Source organism: Ailuropoda melanoleuca, unplaced genomic scaffold, assembly GCF_002007445.2.
Source record: "Ailuropoda melanoleuca isolate Jingjing unplaced genomic scaffold, ASM200744v2 unplaced-scaffold9607, whole genome shotgun sequence".
NCBI lineage: Eukaryota > Metazoa > Chordata > Mammalia > Carnivora > Ursidae > Ailuropoda > Ailuropoda melanoleuca.
This window is the reverse complement of record NW_023255111.1, coordinates 576,660-586,125: the sequence shown is the minus strand read 5'-3', so window position 1 is coordinate 586,125 and position 9,466 is coordinate 576,660.

Here is a 9,466-nt window from a genome sequence, read left to right as displayed (position 1 = left end):
CCAACTTTCCTCATGTGTCCTGGGTCTCAGCCCCTTCCCCAGCCTTCTCACTCCCTCCTGGACACACTTCAGTGTTTGTGGCCCTCTTCAAGTGTGGGTCCCAGAACAACACAATCTCTCAAGAGTGGCCTAACCTAGGCAGAGGGGTGTGGAGCCATTGCCTTCCTTGATGTCCTCTAATATCCTCTTAACACTGACAGTGTTTTAGGAATAAAATAATTAACAGAGATTAAAAAGTTACCACCATAGAGCAGGTAATTCCATTCATTTTAACTTGCCAAGTGTGAACACTTCGGGCAAATTAGGGCCCTTTGTCATTACCCTTGGAAATCTGTTAGAGGCTGAGTGGTATTATGAGTTTTGAAGTCAACCAGGTCTGGGCCCTATTCTTGGCTCCAGACCTACCAGCTATGTGACCTTGGATAAGTGAGATGTTCTCTAAGCCTCAGTATCTTCATCTGTAAAATGAGAGAAATAATTTGTACTTTGTGGAAATTAGCAGTGATATGTATAATGCCTCTCTGTCCAGTGTCTGGCCCATGCAGATGATGGACAATCTTAGCTGTCACTGTGCCTTGTATCCCTGGCATATAGGCAGCCTCACTTTGGATTCTTAGTAGGTGTGGACACTATAGTGGGAGAGAATCCAGTCAGCGTGGTCTCCCTGGGTATAGACCTCAGCAACCGTGGAAGTAAGAATACGGGCCCCATCATACTTTTCCCATTGAGCTATGTGATTGCTTGTTAGTGGTTGCACACAAGGATTCCAGGAGAGCCAAAGTTGTCAGCATCCAGGCTCATGGTCCAATGTTTCACCCCAAAAAGAGGTGGAAAAGGAGACTTCAAAGAGAATGGGTGGCAAGTGTTTCTTTTATCAGAAATTGGAAACACCTGGAAACAGGATACCCGTATCAGTCTGTACCTGGAAAAGCATCTTAAGGTCTGAGATGCATAATCAAGAGCAAAGGAGTGTCAATAAAACTGGGCCTCCTTTGCAGTTTCTGGGCTAAAAACAGCCAGATCCTTGTTGTGGCTTAATGTGCTCATCTGGGGAGTAGATGCTTTAGGAGAAACATTTATCTCTGGTCCTCATGTACTTCCTGCCTGCACACGTGTATGGGCATAGCTGTTCTAATGACAGGATACTCCCTATGTTATTGTCCTGATTATTAAAGCTTTGCACTCCTTTTTGTTTTTCTTTTTCCCTTGATGGATTGATAGTGTTCACAATAAACGTGGAGGCAGAGCTTGGCTCTGGACCTTTCACCACTAGAGCATATGGTCCCCACATCCTCTCCTTTCTCCTACTAATATGTCTGGAGTAATCTTTTCATTTGCAGCGTCAGGGTTTCCTGGCCAAACCCAACAACTCCATCCTCACTATTCTGTTTGTGTTTTGCATTCTGAAAGTGAGAGAAATTAGAGAATATCTAGAAGAGAGCAAAAGAAAATGATTATAACAGTTGGAAATAAAATCTATGAGGAAAGGTGGAAGGAATTTTGCCTTGAGAAAATAAATTGGCCTCTCAAAAGAATAATAGTATTCATGTCTCAAAAGATTTGTATGCAGAGGATGCTGTACTGCCTTTTTTCCATTTCATAAAGTCAGAAGAATTCAACATTTTAGTTAATCGCATTACCAGCCAGCCATGCTCCTAAATGGAGTTGTCATTGACTCTTTACTCCTGCTCAGAATCTACATCTAATCAGTTACCGAATTCTGTTGATTCTATCTCTTTAATATCTCTTGAATCCATCTCCTCCTATCCATCTCAGCTGCCATGGTCCTAGATCAGGCCCTTATCTCTAACCTCCACTGAACTCCATGCCTCCACTCTCAGCTGAAGCCACCAGAATGTTCTTTAGAAATCACCCAACTACTTAAGCTGTGCCTCTTGTGAAGTCACTATTGTCTATGAAATCAAGACTAACTTTCTCAACCTGGCATTCAAAGCCTTCTATCTTATGGTTCCAACCTTTTCTTAGTCCCAGTTCTCACCACTCTATATACAAGATGTTTTAGCTGTTTCCTCAGCAGACTATTGAGTATGATAGCTGGGTTTTTGCTAGATACCCTTTATCAGGTTGAGAAAATCTCTTTCTATTCTTAATTGGTTGAATGTTTTTGTCATGAAAGAGTATTAGATTTTGTCAAATTCTTTTCTGTGTCTATTGAGGTGATCATTTTATGGCTTTTGTCCTTTATTATATAGTGTATTGCATTGACTGATTTTTGTATGTTAAGCTAACCTCTCATTTCTAGAATAAATTCCACTTTTGTCAAGATGTCTAAACCTTTTTATAAGCTGCTAGATTTTGATTGTTCATATTTTGATAATTTTTGTGTTTATTTTCATAAGAGACATTCATTCATATTTTTATTTTCTTGAGATGTCTTTATTTAAATTTTGTATCCTAGTAATATTGGCTTCATAAAATGAGTTGGGGAGTGTCCCCTTCCATTTTTTGGAAGAGCTTTTGAAGGATTGATGTTAATTCTTCTTTAAACTTTTGGTAGAATTCATTAAGAAAGTCATATCATTCTAGGCTTTTCTTTGTAATAAGATTTTAGATTATTAATTCAATCTCTTTACATGTCTATTAAGATTTTCTATTTTTTCTTGAGTCATTTTCAGTACTTTGTGTCTTCATAGAAATTTGTCTTTTTCATCTAGGTTATCTAATTTTTTGGCTTACAATTGTTCATAGTTATCCCTTATAATTATTTTTATTTCTGTAAAGTTGGTATTAATGTCCCATTTTTTATTCATAATTTTAGTAATTTGAGTTTTCTCTTTTTCTTAGTCACTTGAGGTAAAGGTTTGCCAATTTTCTTGAACTTTTCAAGGAACAACCTTTTTGTTTTGTTGATTTCCTCTATTGATTTTGTTTGTTTTATGTGTTCATTTATTTATGCTGTATTCTTTATTTGAGCAGAAAGACATTAAAATGCCTTAATCTCTCACTTCTGGCTGACTTTGAAGATTTTCACAAGTCGAACATGAAAACTAAGGCACAATTGAAAACTGCCTGCCTAGGTGTTGATGGCTCCCTCCAACATATACGCTGAGTTCTTTGGCAACAGCTGGAAAACAAATTAGTTCCAGGCATTAAAGGAAATCTCTATTTAATAATTAGCTGACCATTAAGCTATTCATGCAGAGACTTCAATGGCCACATATGTCAAAGAAGTTAATTGAGGAAAGCCACTAAAAACAGCAACAACAACAACAAACCCTAGAGAAGAAAAAAAACTGATTTCAGAGTTGCCACATTGTATTAATTTAAAGTCCATTTTTTCAACAAAAAAAATGACACATGCAAAAACAACAACAACATCAACAACAAACAAACCAAGTATCATCTATACACACAAAAAAGTGTTCAATTGAAATTGTCCCTGAGGAAGAACTTTGGACCTATTGGGCAAAGAGTCAAAAGAAGCTATTTTAAATATGTTCAAAGAACTAAAGAAATGCATTAGAAAAATGTCTCGCTAAGTAGAGACTATTAATAAAGAGAATGGAAGTCTAATAAAAAACCAAATAAAAATTCTGGAGTTGAAAAGTTATATAATTGAAATGAAAAATTTATTGGTGGTGCTCAGTGGAAGATTAGAACTGGCAGAATAGAGAATAAACTTGAAGACAGGTCAATTGGGATTGTCTGGTCTAAGGAACAGGAAGAAAAAAGAATGAAGAATAAAAAGGCGTGGGAACACCATCAAGGGTACGCAAAATTGGAGTCCCAGAAAGCAAAGAGAAAGAGAAAGGAAAATAAAGAATATTTGAAAAAAACAATAGCTGAAATTGTCCCAATTTTGATAAAAACATTAACCTGTACATCCAAGACGATCAATGAATTTCATCTACAATAAATTTTTAAAAAGTCTTAACATACTATAATCAGACTTCCAAAAATAAAGACAAAGAAAGACTCTTGAAAGAGCAAAAGAAAAATGACTCATCACGTACAAGCAAATCAGAAGGTTAACAGCTAACTTCTGAGAAACAATAGAAGCAGTGGGATAACATAGTCAAAATGCAGAAAGAAAATAATAAATAGAGTTGTTGAATTAATATGTCATATACCTGGAACCAATATAACACTGTATGTTAATTAGACTTCAATAAATAAAGAAAACCAACTGTCAAATAAGATTGTATATATGGTAAAGGTATCCTTCAAAAATGAAAGAGAAATAAAGACATTCCCAGATAAACAAAAACCAAGATAATTTATTGCTTGAAGACATCCCTTACGAGAAATACTAAGGGAAGTTTTCAGGCTGAAAAAAAAAAGTGACACCAGATACCAATTAGAATCCACATGAAAAAATTAACACCTCCGATGGGTAGTAAGGAGGGTATGTATTGCATGGTGCACTGGGTTTTATACGCAACTAATGAATCATGGAACTTTACATCAAAAACTGAGGATGTACTGTATGGTGACTAACATAATATAATAAAAAATATTATTATTAAAAAAATTAACAGCTCCAATAAATGTAGTTATGTTGGTAATGACAATAGAGACCAAAATTACATATTTATTTATTTTTCTTCATTTAACTAATTTAAAGGGTAATTGTATAGAATAATGTCAGTTAAAAGGGTGGGCAGTAAGGACCTCCAAAAATTTGTTCCTCCATAAAGATAATGTAAAGCCTGGTAAAATTTGTCAGAATAAACTTTTTTCAGAACACATGAAGTTAATCAAACACTTTCAGCAACCTAGGTAGTGTTTATTCAAACAATACAACTGAATCTCATTAAGAATAGTGAGATTTGTGGTACTTTAATTTTTCCTAGTTTTCGCCTCTACTCTCATTACTTAGTAACCTTAAAAAATAACAGCCTACACATTGGCTGTTATATGCAACTGATGAATCACTAAATGGTATTCCTGAAACTGTAATGCACTATATGTTAACTGAATTTTTAAAAAAGATTTTATTTATTTATTTATTTGATAGAGAGAGAGAGACAGGCAGTGAGAAAGGGAACACAAGCAGGCAGAGTGGGAGAGGAAGAAGCAGGCTCCCAGCAGAGGAACCTGATGTGGGGTTCGATCCCAAAACACCGGGATCACGCCCTGAGCCGAAGGTAGATGCTTACCAGCCTTCTCACTCCCTCCTGGACACACTTAATGACTGAGCCACCCAGGTGCCCCTAACTAAATTGAATTTAAATTAAAAAAATGGGGGAAAAAGATGGCAGAGGAGTACGGGACCCCTTTTTCAACTGGTTCCCTGAGTCGAGCTAGGTATCTACCAGACCAGCCTGAAAGCCCACAAAATCAGCCTGAGACGCAGGAAGATACACCTGGATCTCTTCAAATGAACATCTCCAGCCCTGAATATTGAGGTACAAAGCAGGGAGCCAAGGATCTGCGCACAGATATCAGAAGATAAACGGAAGGGGGAGGGAGCGCTGTGCTCGGGAGCTGAGAAGTAGTAGGCACCTGCACTGGGAAGCAGGACTGGACTCACAGACAGGCACCCATGAGAAAGCAGACTGAAACCAGGAGCTCAGAAGCGCACACATGTCCAAACTGAAAACCAGAGCTCCGGAGCGCAAACTCGAACTAGACTGAAACCAAGAGTCAGGTACGTGCATGACCAGACTGAAAACCGAAGCTCTGGACTGCTCACTGGAACTGGACTGATCCCAGGAGCTAGGGAGAGCGTGCACAACCAGACAGAAAACTGGTACTCTGGCTTCAGAGGGGAGGGGGGTGGGGGAATGGGATAGGCTGGTGATGCATAGTAAGGAGGGCACGTATTGCATGGTGCACTGGGTGTTATATGTAACTAATGAATCATCGAACTTTACATCAGAAACCAGGGATGTACTGTATGGTGACAAAAATAATATAATAAAAAAATTAAAAAAAAACCTGGTACTCTGGAGCAAGTGCAAACCACACTGAAAATAGGGAGCTCGGGAGCATGCACAGGAAACAGGAGTGGCTATAGTGTTCGAAGAACAAAGGAAAGAGACGTGCTGGCCCTGGAAGCAAGGGCTTGGAGAGCAGCTGTGGGGTGCACAACCAGGGATGATACAGGGTTTTTAGCAGCACTGGCAGAGACAGAGTTAACGTGGCCAGGAGAGCTCAGTGGAGAGCAGACTGCGATCTCTCTGTTCTGAGACAGAGGCTAGGATACGGCCACTGCTGCTCTGGCTCTCAGAAGAGTCACAGAAAACTGCCAAGGAAAGCCACCAGAGAACAAAAGCCTGGAAATACCAGTTCACATCGTGCCCATCCCCATCCCCATCCCCTCCTCGCAGGGGATGGGGCAACTTTACCCCAACAGGGTTGCCTGAGAATCAGTGTGGCAGGCCCCTCCATCAGAGGGCAGGCTGAAAGACAAGAAGCCCACATGCCTAAGGTCCCTATAAAAGAATTAAACACTGCCTGTGTCCTGGTCAATAATTTGGGCTCTGGCCATCCCTACAACCTCTCCTCATCAGAATGATGAGGAGGAGAAATCCCCCCCCAAAAGAAAAGATACAGAGTCTGTGGCCTCTGCCACAGAACTGATGGATATGGATATAATCAAATTGTCAGAAATGGAGTTCAGAGTAACAATGGTGAAGATGATGTGTAGGCTTGAAAAAAATATTAACGAAACTATTAACAAGAGTATAGAATCTGTAAGGGCAGAAATGAGAGCGAATTTGGCAGAAATTAAAAATGCTATGAGACAAATGCACTCTAAACTAGATGCTCTGACAGCCAAGGTAAATGAGTCAGAAGAACAAATTAGTGAATTAGAAGATGGCATGGTAGAAGAGAAAGTTAAAATGGAAACTTGGAGCAAAAAAATCCAATCTCAAGAATGTAGATTATGAGAGGTTACTGACTCAATGAAACGTTCCAATGTCAGAATCATTGGCATCCCCGAGGGGGTGGAGAAAGAGAGATCTAGAAGAGATATTTGAACAAATTGTAGTTGAGAACTTCCCTAATCTGGCAAAGGAAGCAAGCATTCATGTCCAAGAGGCAAAGAGGAGCCCTTCCAAGATCAATGAGAACAGACCTACACCACGTCAAGTCATAGTGAAATTCACAAATATTAGATGCAAGGATACAGTATTAAAGTGGCCAGGATGAAGAAAAGCCTTACAAGGGGAAATATCAAAATAACTTCAGACCTATCTACAGAGACCCGGGAGGCCAGGAAGGATTGGCAGGGTATTTTCAAAGCTCTATCTGAGAAGAACATGCAGCCAAGGATCCTTTATATAGCAAGGCTGACCTTCAGAATTGATGGAGAAAAAAGGACCTTCCAAGACTGGCAGAAACTGAAGGAATTTGTGTCCACCACAAAGCCAGCCCTACAAGAGATATTAAGGGGGGTTCTATAAAAGTAAAAAGGCCCCAAAGGCAATACAGAACAGAAATTTACAATCTACATAAACAAGGACTTCACAGGCAACATGATGACATTAAAATCATATCTCTCAATAAACACTCTCAATGTGAATGGCATAAATGCTCCCATAAAATGCCACGGGGTTGCAGATAGGCTAAAAAGACAATGACCCATCAATTTTCTGTCTACAAGACACTCATCTTGAACCTAAAGATTCATCCAGACTGAAAGTTAAGGATGGAAAACCATTTTTCATGCCAATGAACCTCAAAAGAAAGCTGGGGTAGAAATTCTCATACTAGACAGATTAGATTTTAAACTAAAGACTGTAGTTAGAGATACAGAAGGACACTATATGATTCCTAAAGGATGTATCCAACAAGTGGATATGACAAATAGAAATATCTATCCCCCCAAAAGGGGAGCAGTTAGATACACAAGCCAACTCTTAACCAGGAAAAGAGACATATAGATAAAAATATGATAGAAGTAGGGGACCTCAATACTCTGCTCTCAGCACCAGACAGATCACATAAACAGATAATCAACAAAGGAAGAAGAACTTTTAAAGACATACTGGACCAGATGGACCTCATAGATATATACAGAACACTACACTCTAGAAAAACACAATATTCATTCTTTCCGAATGCACATGGAACATTCTCCAGAATAGGCCATATACTGGGTCACAAAGCAAGTCTCAATGGAGACCAAAAGACTGAGATTATTTCCTGCGTATTCTCAGACTACAATGCTTTGAAACTAGAACTGAATCACAAGGAAAAATTTGGAAGAAACTCAAACACATGGAAACTAAGAACCATCCTGCTCAAGAATGATTAGGTAAACCACGGAACTAAGAAGGAGATTAAACAATTTTGGGAGACCAACAGAAATGAAAACACATTGGTCCAAAACCTATGGGACACTGCAAAGGCAGTCCTAAGGGGAAAATACATTGCCATCCAAGCCTCACACAAAAGAATAGAAAAATCTAAAATGCAATTTTTATATTCTCACCTCAAGAAGCTGGAGCTGGAACAGAAGAACAGGCCTAACCCATGCATGAGAAGGCAGTTGATCAAGATTAGAGCAGAGACCAATGAATTAGAAACCAGGAGCACAGTAGAGCAGATCAACAGAACTAGAAGCTGGTTCTTTGAAAGAATAAATAAGATCGATAAGGCACTGGCCAGACTTATGCAAAAAAAATAGAGAAAGTCCGCAAATTAATAAAATAATGAATGGGAAGAGGTTAAGATGGTGGAGGAGTAGGGGACCCCTTTTTCAGCCAGTCCCCTGAGTTGAGCTGGATAGGTACCAGACCAGCAGGAACATCCACAGAATCAGCCTGAGACGCAGGAAGATACATCTGGATCTCTACAAACGAACATCTCCAGTGCTGAGTATCGAGGTACGAAGCGGGAGCCGTGAAACCTCTACAGATATCGGAAGCTAAACAGAAGGGGGAGGGAGCCGCCCTGTCAGGGTGCCGGGAAGCGGTAGCCACCTGCACGGGGGAGCAGACAGACCGCGGACCTGCACGCTTGAGACAGCAAACTGAGAACGGGAGCTCCGGGAGCGCACGCAGGACGGCTGGCGGTTGGCGGGCCACCTGTACGGGGGAGCAGGCGGACTCGCGGATGGCACCCACGAGACAGCAGACTTAGAACGCGAGCTCCAGGAGCGCGCGCAGGGCGGCTGGTGGGCCACCTGCACCGGGGAGCGGGCGGACGGGAGCGCAGCACTCTGGAAACAGCAGACTGAGTCCGTGAGCCGGGAGCGTGCACCACCAAGCATCTCACGGAGCTCCGGAGCTCCAGGTGTGCTCACTGGATCAAGGCTGAGACCGGGACCTCCGGGAGTGTGCGCGGGGCGGCTGGCGGCTGGCGGCTGGCGAGCCATCTGCACGGGGCAGCAGGCCGACTCGCGGTCAGCACCCGCGAGACACCAGACTGAGACGGGGAGCTACGGGAGCCCGCGTGGGGCGGCTGGCGACTGGCGGCTGGCAGGGTTGGAAACACAAAGGACAGAGATGCACCGGCCCTGGAAGTGAGGGCTGGGACGCCGGGTGTGGGGCGC